The sequence below is a fragment of the Falco biarmicus genome, chromosome 3 (genome assembly GCF_023638135.1).
Source record: "Falco biarmicus isolate bFalBia1 chromosome 3, bFalBia1.pri, whole genome shotgun sequence".
Taxonomy (NCBI): Eukaryota; Metazoa; Chordata; class Aves; order Falconiformes; family Falconidae; genus Falco; species Falco biarmicus.
Window position 1 is genome coordinate 36235445 of NC_079290.1, and position 23188 is coordinate 36258632.

General features: G+C 39.3%; 1 long non-coding RNA gene across 2 annotated transcripts in view; it reads right to left on the minus strand.

Moving 5' to 3' along the window:
• Nucleotides 1-23188, minus strand: part of LOC130145872 (uncharacterized) — a 97387-nt gene that overhangs the window by 44353 nt on the left and 29846 nt on the right. For both annotated transcript variants that reach the window (XR_008820714.1, XR_008820713.1), the window contains exon 3: nucleotides 2676-2714. This is a non-coding gene — a long non-coding RNA (uncharacterized LOC130145872). The remainder of the gene's footprint in view (nucleotides 1-2675; nucleotides 2715-23188) is intronic.

The following is a 23188-nucleotide window of genomic DNA, read 5'->3' on the forward strand; positions in this document are numbered from 1 at the left end:
AACTGGGATTGTTGGATTAGCCTTAGAATTTGCTCTATTGTTTCCAGAGAATATCTGGTGAAAGTATTTTCAAAATATACCCAGTAACAATTTATTTTTATTTTAGTTTGTATATTATCAAAGCGCAGCACAGCTAGAAATGGGTTCTTAGTGAACCAATTTTGAAAGTGTCATTTTAGATATGTTTCACAGACATAAATTTCAACAGAGTTGCTTTTTACCCCACCTTTGACTTAAGAAAAAATCTTACTGTAAATTGCTCTTATCTAGATATGCTTTGCACAGGGCTTAGAGGACAAAGTTGTAGAAGGCAATGAAGAGTAGTATTGTATGCATTTTTTTTACATAGTTAAAAAGCAAAAAGTGACAGGAATATCAAACCTGCAAGCCAAAACATTTTTCTTAAGAGAAAGAGGCAAATTCCACAGGAAATTAAAATTCAAGGAAGGTTGATTTCTTCCTTGTTATTGTAGCTAAAGCTGTGTTTTGAGCAAAGACTAGAAGGTGAAGTGCGTGGGTAAACATGTACTGTTTTTCTTAGAATGACATAAAATAAAGATTTAGGGATGTTGCTTAGATAGTCTTGATATTTTTAATAGAAATTATAAATCATGCTGGGTAACTCTTGAAAAAGATAATACAATCATCTGAGTATGTAAAGAACTTTTATGTCTTCTGTGTTCTTTATCTTTCTATCTCTTCAATATTTAATTCTGAATATTTGCCCGCTTCTTCGTACATCAAGGTTGTTACCAAACAGCTTACTGATTTAAAGGCAATATGCCTCACAGATACTCACAGAATCATAGAATCATTTAGGTTGGAAAAGGCCTTGAAGATCAAATCCAACTGTTAACGCAGGACTAGCAAGTCCAGCACTAAACCATGTCACTAAGCACCACATCTGCACGTTTTATAAACACTTCCAGGGATGATGATTCCACCAGGTACCTCCCTGGGCAGCCTGTTCCAGTGCTTGACCACCCTTTCAGTGAATAAGTTTTTCCTAATATCCAATATAAACCTCCCCTGGCACAAATTGAGACCGTTTCCTCTCGTCCTATCACTTGTTACCTGGGAGAAAAGACCAACCCCCACCTGCCTACAGCCTCCTGTCAGGTAGTTGTATAGAGACTAGTCTGGGGACCAGAGATTAGTTTATAATGCTTCAGTTTTAAAAATCTCAGGACTGATATTTATGTCCAGTTAACCCCATACAACACAGTTAGACATCAAAAGCTTTGTGCTGAAAAGACACTGCATTTTCTTCTCTTTGCCACTTCTTCAGCCTAGATGTCTCTGGACTGACAAGACAAAGGGTTGCTTTTAGCCAGTGAATAGCCATGATAGAAAGGGCACAACCGGCACCTCCCACACCGTGAATTGTGAATGATGGTGAATTTTGCAGGCTACTCACCCCAAGGTCTCCATGGAAGCAGCCACCTCTAAGCATCATTCTCCTTTGCTCTCTTGCTCACACACATAAGGTCCAAAGGCAAGAAAAGAAGGGAGCTTTGGCTCCACCTCCCAAGCAAAAATTAGTATAGCTGATGTATAGTGTGAGCCCCACAGAGGAAAAGAGCTCTGCTACTGGTCTACACTAGGGATAGACACCTACACTGTGTTTGATCCTGGAGCTGTACAGCTGTCATACTGACTATGACTCAGGAAAGACTATGATATTGCACTTTACATTAAATGCTCTAACAGTAGCAATTCCAGACTATGTAAAGAAGCCAGTCATTTTATAGATTCTGATCTTTTGAAAAAGAGGCCAACACATAGCATGGTTTCTCTGTCATTCAGTGCTTCATTAACAAGATTTTCTTTTTAAAAAGCACTGCTTGCAATATTGTAAATATATTTACTCTGATTCATTGGTGAAACCTGGATTATTTTTTCATGTTTATGGATATGTTTTTATGTATTTTTTTATGATTATGTCTCTTAGATATAGGCTGGTAAAATTCCTATATGAATCCTTAAATATATTTTAGCAGGGATTACAATGAGTCTATTTGTTTCCATATAGAACTGAGGTTACATTTTTTGTTTTGTAAAATATTACTATTACTAAGAATCTGCTGTGGCCATACTGATAAGATGGGGATAAAGGTTTCAAAGCCAATTTCATCTGTGTTAAATGGGTTGTGTCATCTGGCATATACTGGCAAATGTCTTTAGCAAGTGAGAAACCAAGGCAAATAAATGGGGTATAAATCTAAATCACTGGCTTTATTGTAAGGAGAATTGCATTATGTTCTCCGAGAACCTTGGTAGAATTTCTTCTTTAAGAAGTTAGCCCTCCTGCGGGGTGTGATACCAGCTGCAGGAGCAATAGCAGCATGGCTCCAGCACCATTCAGGAGCGGCTAGAGGGATGCTCGCCTCTGCTGCAGCCACATCAGCTTGGCTCCAACCTAAATACATAACTTTAGATAACATTCAGGATGCATCCTCAATACAGTGGGGGGAGGGAGAAAGAAAAAAAATATCTTATTTAAATCAGTCTATACTTTCCTTTCTTCTTACCAGGTTGGCTACAAATGTCTGCCTCACCTAATCTTTCAATCAGTCAATACTAGTCAGGGAAGTCACGGCATTTATGAGCTGCTTCAGTTCCGAGTAATTATCTAAACAAAAGACCGTCTGGGATCGGACTAACTATTGGCTCACCTTTACTCAGCAGCGTTTTCAGACCATGAAAGGAGAAACCTGGGAAGTACAAGAGAGGAGGTGTAAAAAATGAGACAAATGAAAAGGGAAAAAATACACTGTAAATGTACACCATGAGAAAAAAAAGTGGAGATGCATTTTTACTGTTAGATCAAAGCAAAGATTTCCAAAAGGATACAGAAGTTGCAGGGGAAAAGAAATTAAGAAGGCTTCTCTGCTTCAGCACTAAATTTCTGCTAAAAATATGAGCTAACGAGACAATGGACATCTGAACTACAAATAACCAAACACTCATTTGGGCTGTCTGAAGCCCAGTTAGCTACTATTTCAAATCATGACGGAAACTTCATCTTTGGTCTCTCACATAACTCTTCTGATCATAAGCCATTTAATAAAACAGTGGAATTTCTTTCTTCTTTCCCCTGAACCACTTTTAAAAGACTCTGACTCACCTTGATGTGATATAACAAAATTGTTTGCTGCCCAGCTCTAGTTGAAGCTGAACCCTGAGACAAACTTCAGGTTCACACAATACTGAGTTTAGTGTTCCGCTCAGGAAAACTCCAGCGGGCAGTGACCTTGTTTTAAACGTTTTGGCAGGGACTCTAAATACAAAGATTTTTACTAATATTCTCAGGTGGAAAGATTTACACTTTATTACATGGGTACAGACAATTCCATTCAGCAACAAACTTCTTTAGGGAGATATTTTATTCAGAGATTCATAAAATTTACTATTAGATCACCTAACATAAAAACTTCCCGAAGTCATAGAAGCTGTCCCAATTATGCTGAGCTTTAGCTTATCTCTTTCCTGCATCTTTCTTTGGTTTGAATCACTTTTTATTACTTTCAGAACTACAATCCCATCTCCTAAATTCATTAGTCATTTCACGATGGGCATTAATTGGAAGCCTTCACCACAGCCTCAGCCTATAGGCTCATACTCCTTCACTAGCTAGCAGGTGGTCTTCCCAGAAGAAAGAGATTTGCAATCAGTATCTCAGAAGATACAACCACACAAATGTGAATCACCAGCTTTTTTAACTTATCCATGTAACACATTTGCTAAAGCTAACCTTGTAGTAGAAAGCAAAAGCTCTTGCTACTTCCACAGAGCTTCAGCCTGGCTTTCTGTTCTGGGGATTAAGACCACCACAGGATGCCACTCTCCCCCTCTCTTGGGCTTGTAACTCTTTGAAGATGCTGCCTAATAAGATTTTAACTCTACAGAAGTCAAAATGTCCAAAAAGCAATTGAGTTCCTCAGAAGCAAGGCAATGTGCAAAATAGGAGGTTATCAGCCCAGCGAGTAACAAAAATCTTGCCTGCAGTTGTAATGACTATCAAAGCAGCAGTGGTATCACTTGTGCACTCCTGGCAGTTATGATAGATGTTTTGTACATGTATGTGTAGCATTGCACAATACGCAAAGAGGTCAAAATTCTTTAAGATAGACAAAGCCAGGTTTCTAGTAATAAAAGACTATTGCTTTAAAATTGTAACAAGTAACAGCCATAAGAAAAGGAAGATAAATGATAGAGACCCACAGCCCCTCTCATAGTACATGGTGTAGAGTAAAGGGGAAAGAACACTGGCAGCTTTGTGAAAATCTGACAGCAACCTTTGGAGAAAAAGCAGCTGGATGAGGACAAAGGACAGTATGGGCAGAACCTATTAATAGCTTCAAAATGGGAACTTCCCTAGAAATCACCTGTGGTACTCAGGAAAGCACAATGCTAAAGACCTTTCCTTGCTGACTGTGCTTTATATTTCTGTAACTATAGCAGTAACTAACTTATTTGGAAATTCTCAAAAATCTTCATGTGTTTCTAAACAAAGATTCAGAGCCATATGTTTTCAAATCTTTCATCATTATCTCCATCTGTGGGGCCTAGTGCTTGTATTCAATTGTATTATTTTAGTGCCCAAACCAAGAGATTATCAGTTTTCAATGCCAGGAGAAATCACTGCCTATAACACAAGCACAGTCAGTGGTTCCCACGTGGCTTTGAAAACATGGGGTGGGGTGGATGCTGCACACCTCTCATGTTATAATTAAAGTATGTGTGTCTATAAAATGAATAAATAATTGCTGAAAGCTAAAAAGATTTCTGCTGGCTGTGAAGTTACTTTGATACTGTTCTGAAAATCTCAATTGAGAAGGTCAGAAGTGGAACAGAACTGCTTATAACTCTCAGCTACATGTACGCCCATCAGCACAGAGGGTGTTTAGTTGCTCTTTGTAACATTCCAACACTTTATAATGCAGTTAAAAATTCTTATTTTCACAGTAACATGCACATTACTTTTCCTACCTTGATTTTAAGTCCTCCCAAAAATTAAGGCGATGAAGTGTCTATGCAGATCTACTGATATCTTGAGTTTGCATTTGCATTTCAAAACCAACCCTGATTCACTAGGAAGAAGTGATACAGGACATGAAGTAGGAAAATCATTCCTCTTATTATAGCAGGAGAATACCAGAAGAGGCAGGACAAATATAGGACAGACTACTGCAGTACCTTAATCACGGCAAAATAGAGAGGGACCTGTATTCTGAATGACAGAGAGAACAGCCAGTGCAGGCACGTGTTGTGCTGTGTTCAGTGCTGTGAACAAATTAGGGTATTCAGGATCTGGAGGATTCTAGCACAGGCTGAGATTGCAAAGGAAGGAAAACTTTAAAAAACAGCAAACTGGGACATAAAAAATAGTACCATCTTTCTTTTGATTTGTCCTGCAAAAACAAAGAGATAATAGTTTCCTTAGAGTCAGACACTGAAATTATTGGAAATGTAGGCATAACGCCCCACCCCCACCTGATCCTGGAGAATTACAGATCTGTACCAGTTGTATAATATCCCAGGGTAAAAATATGTCAGTTAGGAAATCTGTAGCTTTAAAGGACCGCAATAGCCTCACCCCTGCTGGCACAGAGGGTTGCAAATAATTTGAATAATTGCTGCAGAGAGCAGATGGTAGAAATACTCCATTAGAAGCATTCCAAATATAGCTTAATTCAGCAAAGGGAGTGAAAAAAGTAGACAAAAAGTTCAAAGGAAACCTGGAACCATCACCATCAAATTAATATTAACATTAACATTATTAATAATAATAATAGTAGTAGTAGTAGTAATAATAAATAATGAATAGGAAATTAATGGGGGAAAAGGATGCTAAAATTGGTATCTTGGGCTATTGCACTCTAATGGATGCTACCAGACAAAAGCATCCTGGTTAGCATCACCACCATTTCTGAGAGTACTGCTACAGCTAGGCACCATCAGTCTGGTGCCACATTATGTTATTTCTGCCTTTGGCCACAGCACTGAACCAAAGTGTTCTCCAGAGTTTACCGATTCTTTTCTGTCTTTGCACATCATTATTGGATGCTTGGGTGCTTCTCAAGGATGAAAAATACTCAGCTTCTTGCAGTGCAGTAACCTCCTCCTTCAATGCCTTGCCCCAGGGCAAAGACCCATGCAACTCAGGGTTGAAGCGAGTTGCTCATCTGTATGTTCCTCTTTTTCCAATGGTAAAACTGCAAGACAACATGCCCTGCAATGCCTGGGAATCCTAGACAGATCACAACAGCAGAAATGGGTCACAGAATCAGTGCTATAAAATAATAAATCACCAATGCTGCAGTTCTCAGGTGGAACTTTGCTTTTGTAAAATCAGGGATCTGAAATTGAGTGAGCCTTGCCAAATGCCCTTCCTCAATGCTGCTATGAAAGTCCATCATATTTGACAGATTAATAAATTTTGGTAAGACAGCAGAAGAACCCACATCTGAGGACACATAAAAACATTTTGATACAGGTGATAAAAATACACTGCAAGATGAAGAGTAATTTGGTTAAATTCTTTATAGACTACTGATCATTAATTTGAACTTATTTTCGCTACTCTAAAAACAAATATGAAAGAGAGCTACATAGTTCAATCAATTAATTAATCACCTCATATGATCTTGAAAAAAAGCACAAATCAAACTCCAAGGTAGCAAATGAAGTTCACAGTGGCTAAAATATGTGACATTCTGCAAAATGTGCAAGCCAACAAACAAGGCTTTGTACAAAGAAACGAAGGGAAAGACATAAAATGATACAAAACCCATGCCTTTTGAAGGTTGCCTCAAATTCTTGTGTTCATCATCCTAAGTATAATTTCACATAATACTCTGTCTAAAATAAATCACTACAGTTCACATTGCAGCCTGTTTTAGGTACTTTAAAGACTATAATAGGAATAATGGGTGTACATACATCTGGAGAAAAATAAATCAGAAATGTTGCCAACTACATCAGAAAACATTTGAACCTTCTGCTTATATCTGCAAAATTTGTCACACTCACAGCTTTCCATGCAGACATGCAAAACACAGCATTTATAGTAGCAAACCTGACTTATTTGCATGTGCTTCTCTTTGGAAGTAACTTTGCACATGTAGCCTTTTCATTTGTGTACACAAATGGTATTGCACAAGGCATCATCTTAGAGACTTCACACGACAAGAGCCATGCATATCCATTACCACAGTGCATACTCACTGCCATCTCTTGCCTTACTAATGTTTCTAAGATCCACAGCCAAAAACCAGCAGAAAACAATACAGGCTAAAAAAATCCAAGGGTTTCCTGTATATTCTTAAGCACTGAAGAAAGCTTGAAGAAGATCAAGCACTTCAAATACTGCAACCTGCTTCACTGGAAGTATTTCTAATCAAATCAAACATGAGCAGAATAAATTATGTGAAGAGTAATGAAGTCCATGATAAAGATTGCTAGATTTCAGTGAGTGGTCTGCTACAGCTTCCCTAGTTTCTCTTTTGTAAATGTCACTATCAGCTGCAAAAATAGCTCAGTTAGAAAGAAAAAAAAATTATGTGAGAAAATATTGGCAGTGTTTAAAGCTGAAGATACTCATATTTTACAAATAAAGTGCATTGCAGAATATTCTTACTGTACTGAGAACATAAGCATAAGCCCCAAGACAATGGTTAAGGGAACATCCAGATATGAAATATTGTGGTAACAAGACTGGAAAACATGGTCAGTGTTTGAGTTTGTAGTGAAACAGCTGGAATGATTTGGCAGAAAAGTACCCACCAGAACCAGCTGGAAGGATACCACAAGGAAAGAAACCCTCTGGCCCACCTACAGAAACAGAAGCTATAAATCGGCTTGCAGGTATTTTACAGCCTTCCCCTTATAGCAATGAGCTCTGTACGCAGCACAAACAAAGGGAGAAAAGATGACAAATGGAAAAAGGGAGGGAATAAGATCATAAATGCCCATTCCCACCCAAGCCCAGACAGCGAACTGCAAACATGCAGCAATCCATCCCAACACTGCTTCCAGCACTTGTTTCCACAAGGACTCAGATTTATGCCTGGCGCTAGCAAAAGCAGCTGGGCACCCCAGTCAGAAGCACAAGAAGGCATTTTGACACACATTTGTGAAGAAGCATGCTAATTTTAACTTTGCGCTTTCTTCACATCCCTCTGCCGTGCTGTCTCCTTGCTGTGCATTGCCACCTGCAGGACAGCCAGGCGCAGCCAGCGGCCCTGCTGCTGCTTCTCAAAAAAAGGCTCAAAAAGCTGCTTTCCTCGCAGCTTTTAACGACCATTTGTTTTAATGAAGCCGTTGAAATCAAGAAGCCAATTGCACATATGTTTCTGTGACCATGAACACGTTGCTGGGAAGTCAGCACTGCTGCCTCTAAGCCTAAAAAGCCACAGGGGCAACCGGTGATGGTCATCACGACCGCACTGCCTGTGATGTTCCTGCAGTTGGGAAGTCCTGGGCAAAGCTAGGGAAATAAACCATTGACTGTGAAAGGGGAGAGAGGAAGACGAGATATTTGTATTTAAAGATGGATACAGGATGTACGCAATTTAAAGGAAATGCTGTATTAACTGGCTTTCAGAAAGTCCAGTTTCCTCAGGGTGACCTAACTAACTCTACCAGCCAGCTCCATGCCACCTGGAGACACCAGATACCTCGAGCGGTTGCCTAAGACAGGGGAAGGAGCATCAGTGACTACAAAAACGTACTTTATGATATACCATGTGGAATCCCAGCAGTACTGATCACGAAGGCAAAGCTTTCACTGATCCATATGGCTATCCTGCTATAGCCACAGTCTGTATATAATGACTACGTGAGATTTTTTCCCTAATTGAGGCTCTGTAAATGTCAAGGGCAAAAAAAGATTGGTGCAGAAAGCTGCTCCAACGGTTTCACGCTGCACATGGGGTGAAAGCGCAACCTACTGAGGACATGCTGGATAAAAACAGCAGCAGTTTCCCTGTTACAAGGAGAAAGTATCTGCACTGAGTCTCCAGAAAATAGCTCCTTTCAGCTATTGTTAACTACTGCAAAGAGAAAGAGGTTTCATACAATCCATTCGAACAATGAGGATGTTAAGCTTCAAGTCGTAGACATGAGACAGAGTCTCGGCTGAGCTGAGTAAGTCGTGAGCAGTGCACAGCGAGGAACTGTCTCACCCTCCCTGGAGCACAGTGCAGCTGGGGTTCGGGAAGGCTGCAAGGTCTGCCTGGAGGCAGAGCTGTCTGGTGTGCTCTGCTCTTACAGCACCTCGCACAGTCGGGTCCTGTTCTTGACAAAAGACCAGAGGCACCTCACATCCATCACCGTCATCACCACCAACTGACACCAAAAGAAAAAAAAAAAAAAAAGAAACTAGCAAAAGAGGACCAGGAAGCTATAAACTGCACTGGAGCCACTTGTGCAATGCTGATGCAAACAAGGCAAATGCAAATCTGGGATGTATAGGTGTGGATGTAGTTCATCAGACAGAGGTGGCAATTTAGGAAATTAAGTTCAGCAGAAATCAGCAAGACTGATAAACACAATATGTGAGGAGAGATTATAGAGCAATGGGACTGGCTTAGAGGCATAATGAGAGATGTGAAATACTGTCATAAACATGGCAGTGATTAATTATTTTCTGTGCACCCTCTGTATAAAACAAGTTGGCAGCACTGGTAAAAAAAGATTTATGCAAGGTGTAGGAAAAATCTATCTGTTTATAAGGACAGTTAAGTCCTGAAGCAGCTGGGGATGTTAAGAAAACCTTGTGTTCAGTGGTTTTTAAGAACAGATGAAGCATTATTTGGACTCTTGCCATTTGGACTTGTTCTTCTAGTTTCAACTCAAGAGATTCAATGATATCACAGATTTATCTTGCTTATTTCTTATCAGTATCTCTTTAGTCATGGGTGGATTAAAAAACCCTGACCACAATGCAACCGTAAAATGAAATATAGGAGAACACATGTGTATTATTTCTTTTTCACATTTCATGAAGCCAAAGCTATTTCCACACCTTCCAGTTTGACTCATGATTTTTAACACTGAGAGACTAGCTACACTGGAATCAAGACAAATAATAAGGATCAACAGCAAGAAATACTCAATGAGTTTTTTCAATAGGCAAACATACATGAAACCAAGACATAAGTACTGTTAAGTACATGTAGTATTTTTACATCTGTATATTTCAAATCTGTGTAATGCAGTAATGTACTTCTATAAATTCTTAAGGAGATCCAGACCACTAGCTAAAATTTAATACAATCACATAGCTTGAAATTGACAATTTTATAGAAAAAATATTATTTACCCACAAGATTAAAAACTTGGTGAAAAGGTTTTTCATCTTGTGGGTAAATAATATTTTTTCTATAAAATTATATAATAAATAAAATAATATATTAAAAAAACAGTGAAGGTACCAGAAATTCATTCTGAATTGTGTACAGCTGCTCACAGATATCTTCTGCATTGGACACCTTAAGTTTCACATAGAAAACAGATGTGCCACATTTAAATCACAAAATCCAGCATTTTGTGCTATTTGGAAAGCTCAGACAGTGCGCTTCAGGCTATTGGAAAGGTACTAGGAATTATCTGAATATGAACTACTATATTGTATAAGAGTTGTCACAACTGAAGTCCAGAAATAGGAAAAGAACACTAAAGGTGGTGATTTAAGAAACAGGTAACTGTTGCAAAAGATTAGCAAGTGATTTATGTATGAAGTCTTTATGAAAAAATATGTACTTTGGACATTTTACTTTCCATGCAAATTTTGGGTTCTGATGCCTCTGCCTGGGCCAAGGCTCTGACTCAAATTAGCCCTTTTTGCTTTGAAAGTAGGAATTCATTTTTACTGACTCAAGTGATCTACAAGTCAGATGTATGGTTTAAGCAACTCATTTAAATTGCCTGTAGAAACAAAGAAGATAGGCATTTGCAGGCATCAGTTCATCTTACCTTAACTTATTACATTATGGTTAATGTTAATATTACACCAAGATGATCCAAGTCCTGGAGAGGCTTACGGGTCTGCTTAGGTTATAGAAGCACGAAAACGATGGAGGTTCCAGTTCCAGCTCATCCCTGCCCCTACAGAGGCAGTTGGTTGAAATACCAGAATTTTTCTGTGTGTTTCTTTCCTGGACCTGAGCAATGGCATGGGGCATTTAGACATCATGACAGCCTTCAATGCTCCCTTACAGAACTGAATATTCAGAAAATGAAAGATGCATTTCCAATTTGCAAACTGATTATTTAGAGCCCGGTGTGGTAATGCATATTTAAATACCTTGCTGCCACTTGGGACACACTCTAGAGTATCTGACATATCCCTGCAGAGCTGGTATATATTTCACAAGATGTCTCTGAGACCCATTCCCTTCTGGAGGCTGCTGGAGAGATCCCCTTGGACAGCTCAGACAGCACTAGATGTTCATGCATGAGCAAATGAACCTAGCCCAAGGACAATAAATTTGGACTTCAGCCCTCTCGACTTATCCACCAGTCTGAAATGTTCAAACCATAAGAGGACATGCTGATGTAAATAGCTCTGTTGGAGTGGGAAGAGGCATGAAAAAGGGTCAGGGATGGTGGAGGCAAGTCAGCATGCTTGGCTCCAGGGACAGGGAGCACAGCATCTGTTGCTTTGGGTAGAAAGACACAGTCTGAATGACAAAACACAACATAACACAGACCTCCTTCTGTGAAGCCTCTTCAGGGTAATAATGTGATCACCTTTCACTTATTATTATAAATAGGTTATTACACAGCCCTGACTTCTCTAACCTCTACAGCAGTATTACTCCACTAGGAAAATAATAACCCAGTGGTAAATTATATTAATTCTACAAATAGTGTGAGAAATTGTGGATAACCAGAAAGGTTAATCCCTGTTTAATCTTCAGTTGCTGTGCTAGTGTGGCATAAATCTGATGGTAAATGGGGTGTAGGAGAGCAGAATAAAGCCCTTGTCTCCCACACACAATACATAGTCATCTGAAAGTTTGCCTCTGCTTTAGTGCTATAGTTTCTCCTAAAAGGCTTGTGAACTAACAATAATTGGAAAATCACTACTAAAAAGAATGACATTTATCTGCCCTTTCTGGCATGTTCACTTTGGATGCAAGAGCCTAGGGAAAGAAAGAAATACAGCAGCTGAAATGCACAAACCATTTGTTTTCAGGATAGCAAAAAGGTTCCTCAAGGGATGGCTAAAATACTCAAAGGATGTATCTTCTGTACACCCAAACAACCCTTAAATAACTGTCTGTAGAACTGCAATACCAGGTAAGGAAGCTACTGAAAACAAATATTTATTCTCTGCATGGTATTTTTTTGTCCCTCCCTGCTGCTAATATTATTCTTCTGACACCAGAAGCTGCATAATTTGACATTTCAAATGTATGGCACCGTGACAATGATATATGAGGAAACATTTACAAAGCCTGGCACAAGAAGTGAAATTAATACTGAAAAGCAAATGACTTGCTTAGATTGGCTGCTGTTTCTCAGTTTGCAGGGTGAATATTCAGTGTGACAGTTAAACTTGGGAACACAAATAATTGATAGCTTTCAAGCAATAACTGTAGATATTTACAGCCTACCTGCTTAACTACCTGTTTTCTGCCAGCACCAATGCTATTTTGCTGCAGGCGTGCCTGGCTAAATGATCAAATGTGGCTAAAAATAATGATACTATATGAATTCATTATGTTCTGTTCTTTACTTAAATAAATTCTCTTTAAAATTTCAATGAGAAAAAGTTGCAAAAACACAATGGAAGAAAACAGCCCATGTATGTCATTTCAAGAGAAATTCCAAAAAATGGAAATTAATAGGGTAGCACTCCCTGAAATTCCAAAAAATGGAAATTAATAGGGTAGCACTCCCTGTCCAAAGTACCTGGTCTTCTTCTAGACAATTTAAAAAACAATTTGTGAAAGGAAAATTAAGAAACATACTGATTTTTCCTGCTAGGCTGCCTTTTCCCTCAGCCCTCCTCCCTCCCTTGGGTAGCACCTCCTGCTCATTCAGGACACATCCCCATGCTCGGTTTGCCTTTAGCTCAATCATCTTTAAAGAGTTTTCCTGAAGGTCAAGAAGAAACAAAAAGCATATATCAACATGAAGGGAAGAAGAATAATCTAAGTGTGGGTGCCAAGAAGGAATCAGAAAGAAACCTATCATGCCCTGGGTAGCCGAATGACAGAGAGAAAAAAAGCACTGCACCTTAAATTCCAGTCCCACAACCAATCATTTGGCTATAATATAAATTGGCAGAATAGACTATGCAAAATTAGGAAACCACCAGCAATATGTCCAATTTCTTATCAGAGCTAATGCTAGTACAACAAATGCTTTGGTCTACATTTTCAAGTGTGTAGCCAAAATGGATAGCTGTGTTGCCAAGTACCAAATGGGACTTTCCCAGATCTGTTTTCTAGGGTGACAAAAGCAAGACTCCCATGGTCTTGAGCGCTGCTAGGTTAACTTTCTGCAGGTGATAAAAGGTCTGTAATCTCCATAGAGTGCAGCTGATTCAGCAGCATTAAAGCAAACTGCTGCCTCATACAATCACAGCTAGGACTTTGAAATGGCTAGAAGGTTGTCAGCCAAGGTCTTCCTAATGTAAAATCAAGTCTCGACATACCTCCAGCCTTCTGGATCTAAAATTCCATTTTTTCAAAGGTGGTAGTATATATACTAGGTTGTAAGAAACTTTGAGAAGCTTTTGTTCATCTATGACTCTGAATGCTTCAAGACCTCTCCAAGTGAAGGAGGTCACAAAGCAAGGACTGCATACTCTGCTCCTATTTGGCTCAATCTCAAATTAACAAAATCCTGATGTTCAGTTTCAGGGCCAGTGTTAATTCATATTACCCTTATTATATTAAGTTTTTCCTTAATTAAAAAACCCAAACACTGGAATAAACAATTTTTGTCGTATTCTAAACAGCCAGATCTGCCATCAAACATCAGACTGCGTTTTGAAACTTTGATAATAAGAAAATAATCTTTTCTTAATATCTGGTCTTTTAATGTCCTTTAGTAAGCTCTATAAGTCTTAATCTATATTTTTAGTAACTGTTAAAGAGCTCATTAACTGATCAGTTCATTACATAATGACAATAACATAATTTATTTCTGAAGTGGAAACTGGAAGCAGAGTAAATCTCAGCCACAAATTTTATTAAGCCTTTACACTGAAGATGAAACCGTATGGAGAAAAACTGGTTTTAGGTAAAGGGAGATTAAGTCAATTTATATTCCAGAGAGGAATACAGCTATTTCACCTGGTCCTGTGTTAAAGGTCCTTTTGTGAAGTCTCTATACAAAGTCTTTTTTCCTCCTGTAAAAGGAATGATCAATAAATACCAATTTGCTTTAGAAAAAGATCTCTGTCTACAAGCAATTTCTCATGAAGTTGACAGCCCTTTTTTAAAGTCCCAAATCAGAGCTATTAGGCTGCATTTTGGTAAGACCTGTGTCCTCTAGGAACACTTTCAAAGTCAAGTGGTCTCTCACCTGTAAGTTGCATCTGAGAGTGGCATTTAAGGAATTAAAATTGTTAGTAAAGGTTAGCATCCCCACTTCGGTACTGCAGCATGGATGGCTCCAATGAGTTCCGAGATCCAGCTTTTTACTGACAAGACAGTATCTGTTCTCTTCTTATCTCAGACAACTTGCACATCAGCTTATCAGCAGGTCAGATTCCAACTCAGAAGCTTTAGACTGACATGTCTTTCGAGATAATCAAGAGAAGCAGATGAATAAATGTATTATATATGTTTATTTGTGGCAGGTTGACAGTGTTTCGCACTGAAAAGTAGGAGTGTTGTGGGAGGGAAAAACAAGACTTGCTTTCCTTTGCTTTTAAAACCCCATGCTGTCTTGTGGAACCTCCTCAGGGGTTATGATTCATTAGACTAAAAATACTATCCCAGATAAATAAGATTAATAACACCAATTATGCACCTATCTGGACCAAACAGTGAGACTGATAAGTTTTACATTATTATACAATAAAACATTTTATAAATGCTGTCACTCAATATGTGACACAGTCCACATCATACTCCTCTCCAGAGCCAAGTAGCATGGTGTTCAATCTGGCAGTCGTATTGCCCAACAGCAGAGTCAAGCCCAGCCATATACCACTGTAAACTACATTGGAGAGTGCTGGAAGTACAGAGAAAGAGATTGAAAAAGGAATCGGAATCTCCTCAAGACAGTGAGAGGATAAGTTTGGGAGAGCATGAGAACATGAACCAAGACAGTGTTTCCTACATGACATCCTAAAAAATTTGTCATCATTCAAAGTTATGTTTTTCATACAAAATTGTCCAGTGTTAAGTCCACAGCTTGTACTTTGCTGAGGGATAGATCATCTCATCATAACAGTCTCTTCTGAACATGAAAAGCAAAACAAGCAAAAGTCACCAACAGAAGTAAGAAATTAGTACCATTTTCATTGGAAGAATTCAGAAGTTGCCAGGAGAGATGTGCTCCCTTTCCCAGCTCTGAAATAAGAAGGTGAAACTCTGTAGTTTCCAAGGTAATATTGAGAGCCTAGTATTTTGCATGTCTTTTACAACCAATCACTTCCTTAAAACAACGGAAAATAACTACATAAATGAATATAGGCAAAACTGTGCACTTGGAATCATAACAATTAACAGCTTTCCTCATAATCTGAAAGAATAACAAGCTCTTTAACATCAGACATAAAGTAAGACTGATTTGTTCAGCATAACTTGCTTGAAGCTGTTAAAGCCAAGCTGCATTAAAAAAAAAAAAAAAAAAAAAAAGAGAGAGAGAGAGATTTATGTATTCTTCAGTATGAAAAATGTCAAAAAGTATTGGGGAAAAAAGCTATGTTCAGCCTCACAGGAAGACGAGTCACCATCCAACCCTTGTAGTCACTGAAGTCAGACACATTCATTACCCATTATGTTAGGGACTTTTATTTTTCCCCTATTGGTGAATAAGCACCGAATTACCCATATCACTGGGCCATCTCACTAAATGCAGCAGCTGCTGCTCACCAAAATAATCATCAAAAGTTTATCTGTGAGGGATTTCAGACATTTAAATATATGGAAGCTGCCTCTGCTAATAAAAGAGATTTATATTCCATTCTGAGAGGGGTGTACACAAATTCTACAAGTCACTAGTCGATCCCACATGCAAATACACATACTCAGTGAATGCTTGTGGTTTAAGATCCTTCCTTTCATAGAAGAGAAGCATTAGCAATCTTCAGGGGCAGCATCAATGAAAATGTGGAAACAAGCCACTACGTGAGAACTTACAATGTTCTAAATCCTGAAATCCCCATGTTCCATATGGATTTGATCTTTAATTGATAGTAAGACAGTATTCTAAACATAAAATTTATTATTTTTAAGTAAAATTTAATTTCACTTTTTCTCTAGCTTCACTTCACACTTATCAACTTTCCTCTTTTAGTCAATTTACTCAACAGTAGTAGAATGCAACTGGTAGGCTGGATTTTTCCCAGTCTGTGTCTTTGGATGTAGCTGGTTGATGCTACCTACGTATTACTGTGTTCCTATCACGAAATCTACTTAAAATAAATAATAATCAGTTAACTAAAATGCAGTGCTGCCATCACGAAACTGTGCACTTCACTGTGTCACACAGAGATCTGCTTATTAATGTATCTGTGGCATTGAGAATAAACCAATTTACATAGCTTGGGTGCTACAGAACTATACAGAAGAATCCTCCAAGCTACTACATAAAAGGTTTTTCATTTATTTTATTTGCTGTTTATATGTGGAGTTAATTGCTTAAGTGTTTGCAGAAACAGCGACAATGAGGCAGGTTCAGTCTTTTATCCAAAATAATGGAATAAGAACTAGTTATGTCACCAAATTTGACCCATTTAGGATTTGCAGCTATTGGATGTGCAATTGACTATCTCTTGTTCTATTTTTGAATAAAAAATTGTATTAATTACATGCATTTAAGCTTATATAAACATAGGCACAAAAGACACCCACCAATTCAAAATTTTTTGAATTGTCCTTCACATTTTTGGCCAATTTTTAAAGTTCTAGTTGGCTTTTATTTGGCTCTGCTTAAAACCAGAGCTCTACACACCACTCCAAAGCAAGCTGGGATACTTGCAGAGGCAGTGGACAGGGCAGGCTTTCCAGAGCTCAATGGAAGCTGGCCAACCAAGGTTCGAGCACTGATGAAACCAGAGCTAAGCTGTTTAACCTGACCTCAGAATATCTGAAAAAGAAATCACCTAAAAGCCTACCTGAAGTTGTAACAGCTTAGCAATTAATGTTCTCTTTGAGCCCCAACCAAAAAAAAAAAAAAAAAAGCGCAGACCTCTAACAAATTCTATACATCTGTCCAAAGTGTATAAATATTACAAATCCAGAAGGTATCCATAAATATTGAAATGACATTATCCACATGAAATTGCTTTGATAATAGATTAGGAAAAAGTAATTTGTGTTTGGTCAGAAAACTAATACGTGCTGGTATGTTTGTATACTGATTTAAAAAACACAGTATTCAATGTAAATACAAGAAGCTCCAGAATCAGACTGCAGCATCATTATTCACATTGCCCTACACTTGGAGAAGTACGTGGAACGTTTTGCTGCCATTGGCACCACAATGTAGCAACTGAATGCAGTGTTAGATCACTGTACAAGAAACAGGTAGTTCACACTTTCCTAACATTTTAGTATAGTTTGATTAATGTCAAGAAGCTAAAGAGTGATGTATTCAGCATTTTCAAAAACAGCAGAAAAAGCAAGCCCAAATAATTCATCCATTTGCTTGGTAGCTGGAACAAAGATGGGCCATAGAGGCAGGTCCGATCTTCACAGAGCAAATCCCAGTCCAGACTCAGTCCTGAGCATGCTGCAAATTAAGCTGCTGTCTGCTTTGGCCTTCAGACAGTTTAAGGCCAGGCAGAAGAAACGCAGATATCAGTCATTTGTCAGACTCCTCTATTGAACCTCATCAATTGTGATTTTAGTACAATTCAAAAATAACTCAATCATTTCCACACAGCCAGATTTTGTCATCCTTTATGTCAGTGGAACTGCTTGCCATGTAAAGGACTCGATCACACACGGTATCTTTCTCTTCACAACTCATGTACAGTCAGAAGAAAAAAGAACATTAACAGTCAGGCCATGAATACATCATCTCAGCTTTCAACTCACTAGTGCAATAAACACATAACAGGGACTGCAACAATAACGAAATATATTTAAAAAAAAATTCTAAGGAATCAACCTTTATTTTCAATCTTTTCATCTTTCCCTATTCTACTGCATACCTTGCATGCTTTGAGAATGCAAACGTGGATGAAGATCCCCATAATTGTGCTACAGATATGAAAGAAAAACAACTTTTATGCAACTGCCTTTGGTTATTGGAAGCAAGGTGCCTGTACAAAGCATGCTGCCTCTACCAAACTGAGCTGCAGCTGATCTTACAGAGGAAAAATGCTGTGCAGGAATCTCAGTCAACTATAAGTGAGTAGTGATTTTAATTCTGAGCATACTGAAAGACTTACAGCAGATAAAATGACCTATGTAAAGGGCAACACTACAGAAATTATTCATGTCAGAATGTGTTAAGTATCATTAGAAGTTTAGGTGGAATAAATGTACAGCATGACATAAGAATGATGATACTTGCTTTCCTGTTTCATAATCTGTTTTTCCTGCTCTCTAGGGATCTGCTTGTCCTCCAGTAACAATGTCATTTTTCTCTGCATTTCCCCCAAATCAGCTCTCAATCTACTCAAAAAAACATTCAAAAAGGGTCTGTTTGGTAGCTGAAGCCAAACAGAACCAACTCTTGTGACAGCACATGTGGCTCCCACCTGGTCCACACAATCACTTCAGGAGATACCTGGCAGACACATGACCATGTATCCACTCCAGTTCAGTAGCCTGTCATGGCCAGGGTGTGCACCAAACTCGGGAACTCTGAAGAATTTGGTTCAATAGCCCAGACATGGTCTGTGGGGGCATTTCCAGTCCTTGATGCTCCTAGCTGTTGAGTTTACTCTAATTAGGCTTCTGGTGAAAATGTACTTTATAATGCTCTCTTTGAACTAATGGATTTAACATAACTTTAAACTACCAAGAAAAGCCCTGTTTTCTTTTCCTTTTCTTCCTTTGTGTTGTGAATAAAACTGTTTTTAATTGGCTCAGTCTTGAGATAAACTCAACCCTTTAACAATACTTCTCATAAATTAGCTATGGTGATAAAATCAGCATGTATTGCATGCATTAGAATTACACTGAACTTTCTGAGTGAAAAGGAGATATTTCAAGGTCCTCTTCGATTCACATGTAATTTCACTGAAAAAAAAAACCTCTACGTGAACTGCTGCTATCTGTTGGAAAATACATAGAAAGGCATTTGTTACATATATGGCTAGATTAGGAGTCAAACCAAGGAAAATAAAGCAGCATACTCCCTAGAATACTACCCATAAATTTTGTCCTGCAAACTTGATCTACAAAGGCGCTAGTTGTAGCTACTCATGCAATTGCTCCAGCTAGATTCATATACTGATTTGGCTGAATTTTTAGGCTTTGTGAGATTTTGACTTTTTCTTAAATGGTCTCATATGGTTTATTCCCACATACTACCTTCTCATCACTTTAAACAAGCTGTTATTTATACTAGGTAGCTCAGATCCTTTGACTAGGAACATGCATCTTCTGTTACGATACCCCGAACAATAAATATTAGAGCACATGGCTTAGATGCAGCTTCAAATACTGAAAGATGCACCTCACCAAACTTTAGTTGTGTAAAAGACTGGCATCAAGTCCAATGTAATCATTGAGGTTTCTTCTATGCAATCAGTGGAGAAAGACACCTCCAGTGTAATTCATCTCATCCATTCCAGGATAAATTAAAGCATCCACTGGAAGTACCTGCCTCTCTCCTTTAGGGGCAACCTACACAACCAGTTCAGAACTTTCCAACACTTTCAGTTAAATGAGATGAATCCCACCCTTACTGCCTAAGGCTGTACCTAATTACCAAGAAAAAACAGAGCGTGCCACAGGATTTTAATTACCCAGCTGGGATCCTGCTGGAGCTTGCTTAGCTTCCCATTCTGCGGAAATCAAGAGCAATGGGATGCAGCGGAGGAAGCAGCCTTGTGCACTCCAAGGTCATAGCCTAAAAAGGAGCCAGGATACAGTCTCAGACAGCACCTCAGTAAGATCAGTAATGGCAGCTTACATCTATACAACCTTTCATTGCTGGGGATGTGCCTGCTTAGCATGCTGCAGTGCTGCAGAGATCCTGGAGGCTCCTTGGATCAAGCTAGTCCAGAAGCGAGGTAGCTGCCTTGACCCAGCCCCACATACCAGCTTTTCATCACAGCTTATTTGCTACTTTAATTCAGCACATTGTCCTTGTTATATGCAAACTACATGGTTCAAAGCCAGCTTGGTTATATCTTCATTTTAGATAGTCAGAATGCCTGGAAACTCACACAGACTTTACTAGTTTGTACTTTAAAAGTTGCCTCCGCAACTAAAGGATTGGAAACACGTTTTCCCTGCAGGAAAACTTATTTTCTGGAGCATAGTTGAGGCTCATGGGAGATAAAGGAGGAGAACTGTACAAGGACAAGCCCTGAACTACAAGAGAGAGTCTACCAAACCACAACAAACAAAAATTATGTCCATATTGAGGAACCTATGTGACTCCAAGGTGAACTGGTGGAACACAAGAGTCCTTTTCCATCCCTTCAAAAATTTTGAATGCTAAAATTTTCAATCACATGTTACAACCAGGTATTATGCAAACACTTGTACTTTTTGATCTATGTTTCAATGAAGGGGTTTCGATAGGGCAGTCCCTTTGTGACCTCCAGCAATGCCAGAGCTGCTCTGGGGACAGGTCCAAACTCTGGGACAGCTGGGGCATGGACACAGTCACCAGAATGTGACTGTCCCATTCTGCACTGCTTGATTTCTTCCAAAAAGTGGTACAAATACTGAAATTAACTAGGGGCTCTTCTGACAGTCAGTGAATATAGCGCTCAGTGGTGAGCAGGCTGAAGCCTTCAGCAAAGCCTGAGAGCCTGCCTGCTCCTACCTGGAGGATTACACTTTAACTCTGTAAAAATACCATTTGTCTGCAACTACCTCAGCACCTTTATTTATCCCAGGTCCTTGAGATTAAAGCAGCAGGTAAGGAAGGAGCTGAAAATAATGTATTTTCTTTGCTGCATTTTACCTACTTTTCCTGGGTCCACAGCCTGTTCATACATCCACCGGAGAGCAATGGCCTTGACCTTCCTGCAGGATCAAGACCAGAGTGAGGAGCTGCTACCACAAAGTCCTTTCCCTCCAGCCTCATACCTACACCACAGCCTTCAGTCTTGACACGAAACACGAACACCGAGCTCACACCTCTGCCACAGCAATGCTTTGGAGGAACAGCAGCTGCCTGCGGCACAGGCTGCAAGCAGCCAAAAGCCTCAGTGGGACATCAGGCAAAGGATTTCCAACTACAAAGAAGGAATGGAGGGATGCATTTCCGTACTGCACACACTCACTGAAAAAAGAATTTAAATTAGCTGCCATTGGTTTCTTGAGGTCTGAAGACTGTGAAGTTTGAAGGAATTCATATTTATTCAAGCAACACCAATGAAGAGTAGGAACTAATATCAGCACATGACTATCATCAACCTGTCTGTATGGTATATATACTGTACATCTTTCCTGCACATCTCCATCTCTGTGTTTTGTTGGATTTAGCCTGCACATTGATTAGGAAAGAGACTTGGTCTTTCTGCACATCTGCCATCTCCAAGTAAGGTTATTACCATAAAATCCTTAGGAGCAAAGGCAGAGTCACTTGGGAGACTTCTGACTCACACTTTACATTGAAAGTCAATGGTGCAATGACTTTTTGTGCTGGTTTTGGCTGGGATAGCGTTAATTTTCTTCATAGTAGCTAGCATGAGGCTACTTTTTTGTGGATTCCTGCTGAAAACAGTGTTGATAATACAGGGATGTTTTCATTAGTGCTGAGCAGTACTTACACAGAGTCAAGGCCTTTTCTGCTTCTCAATCCACCCCACCAGCAAGGAGGTTGGGGGTGCCCCAGAGTTGGGAGAGGACACAGCCAGGACAGCTGACCCTAAATGACCAAAAGGATATTCCATACCATATGACGTCATACTCAGCATATAAAGCTGGGGGAAGAAGGAGGAAGGGGGGAAATTCAGAGAGATGGTGTTTGTCTTCCCAAGTAGCTGTTACACGCGATGAAGCCTGGCTTTCCTAGGGGTGGCTGAACACCTGCCTGCCGATAGAAAGTGGTGAACGAATCCCTTGCTTTGCTTTGCTTGCGCATGCAGCTTTTGCTTTATGTATTAAACTGTCTTTATCTCAACCCACAAGTTTTCTCACATTTACTTTTCTGATTCTCTCCCCCATCCCACCAGGGGGGAGTGAGTGAGCAGCTGAGCGATGCTTAATTGCCGGCTGGGGTTAAACCACAACACTTTTTCACAGGCAGACCTCAGAGTGACGTGGAACTTACCTTTGAGAGAGAGAGAGAGATACTGGCAGTATCTGAGGGCAAGGAGCAGTTTAATAAACTACAGCACATAAGGCCAAATGCTCTACTTCCTAAGTGCTGTTCATGGTGTGCAGAAAGACCAGAAATGAGCTCTATATTCCCCTTCCAGTTATTCCCCAGGCACAGGGACCTCTCAACAGAAACAGACCCTCAGCATCACCTTTCCAAAAAGCTCCAGAAACAGTGATGAGAACCGACAGGAGCACAATGCTTTCTGGCAGTCTCCAGCTGACATGGAAGCTATTGCAAACCGGTAAAATTCTTGTCTTAGCTTTAACCTTCATACTGTGCCACCACCAATAATGGTAGCTGAGCAATCTTCCTTTCTTCCCTTTCCCCACAGCAGAAGAGAACCCATATCAGAAAGATTTGATCCTTTGTCCACCAGGCACAATAACAAAATTTGCTAGAGCCAGATATGTGTTTCTGATGGTTCACTGAAGTTATATCTGTGCAATAAAACTAACATTGAATTATGTATTCTAAAGATGATTTGGTATGATATGGAAAAGAAACAGTATTGTTCTATGGGGTTCTGAGCACA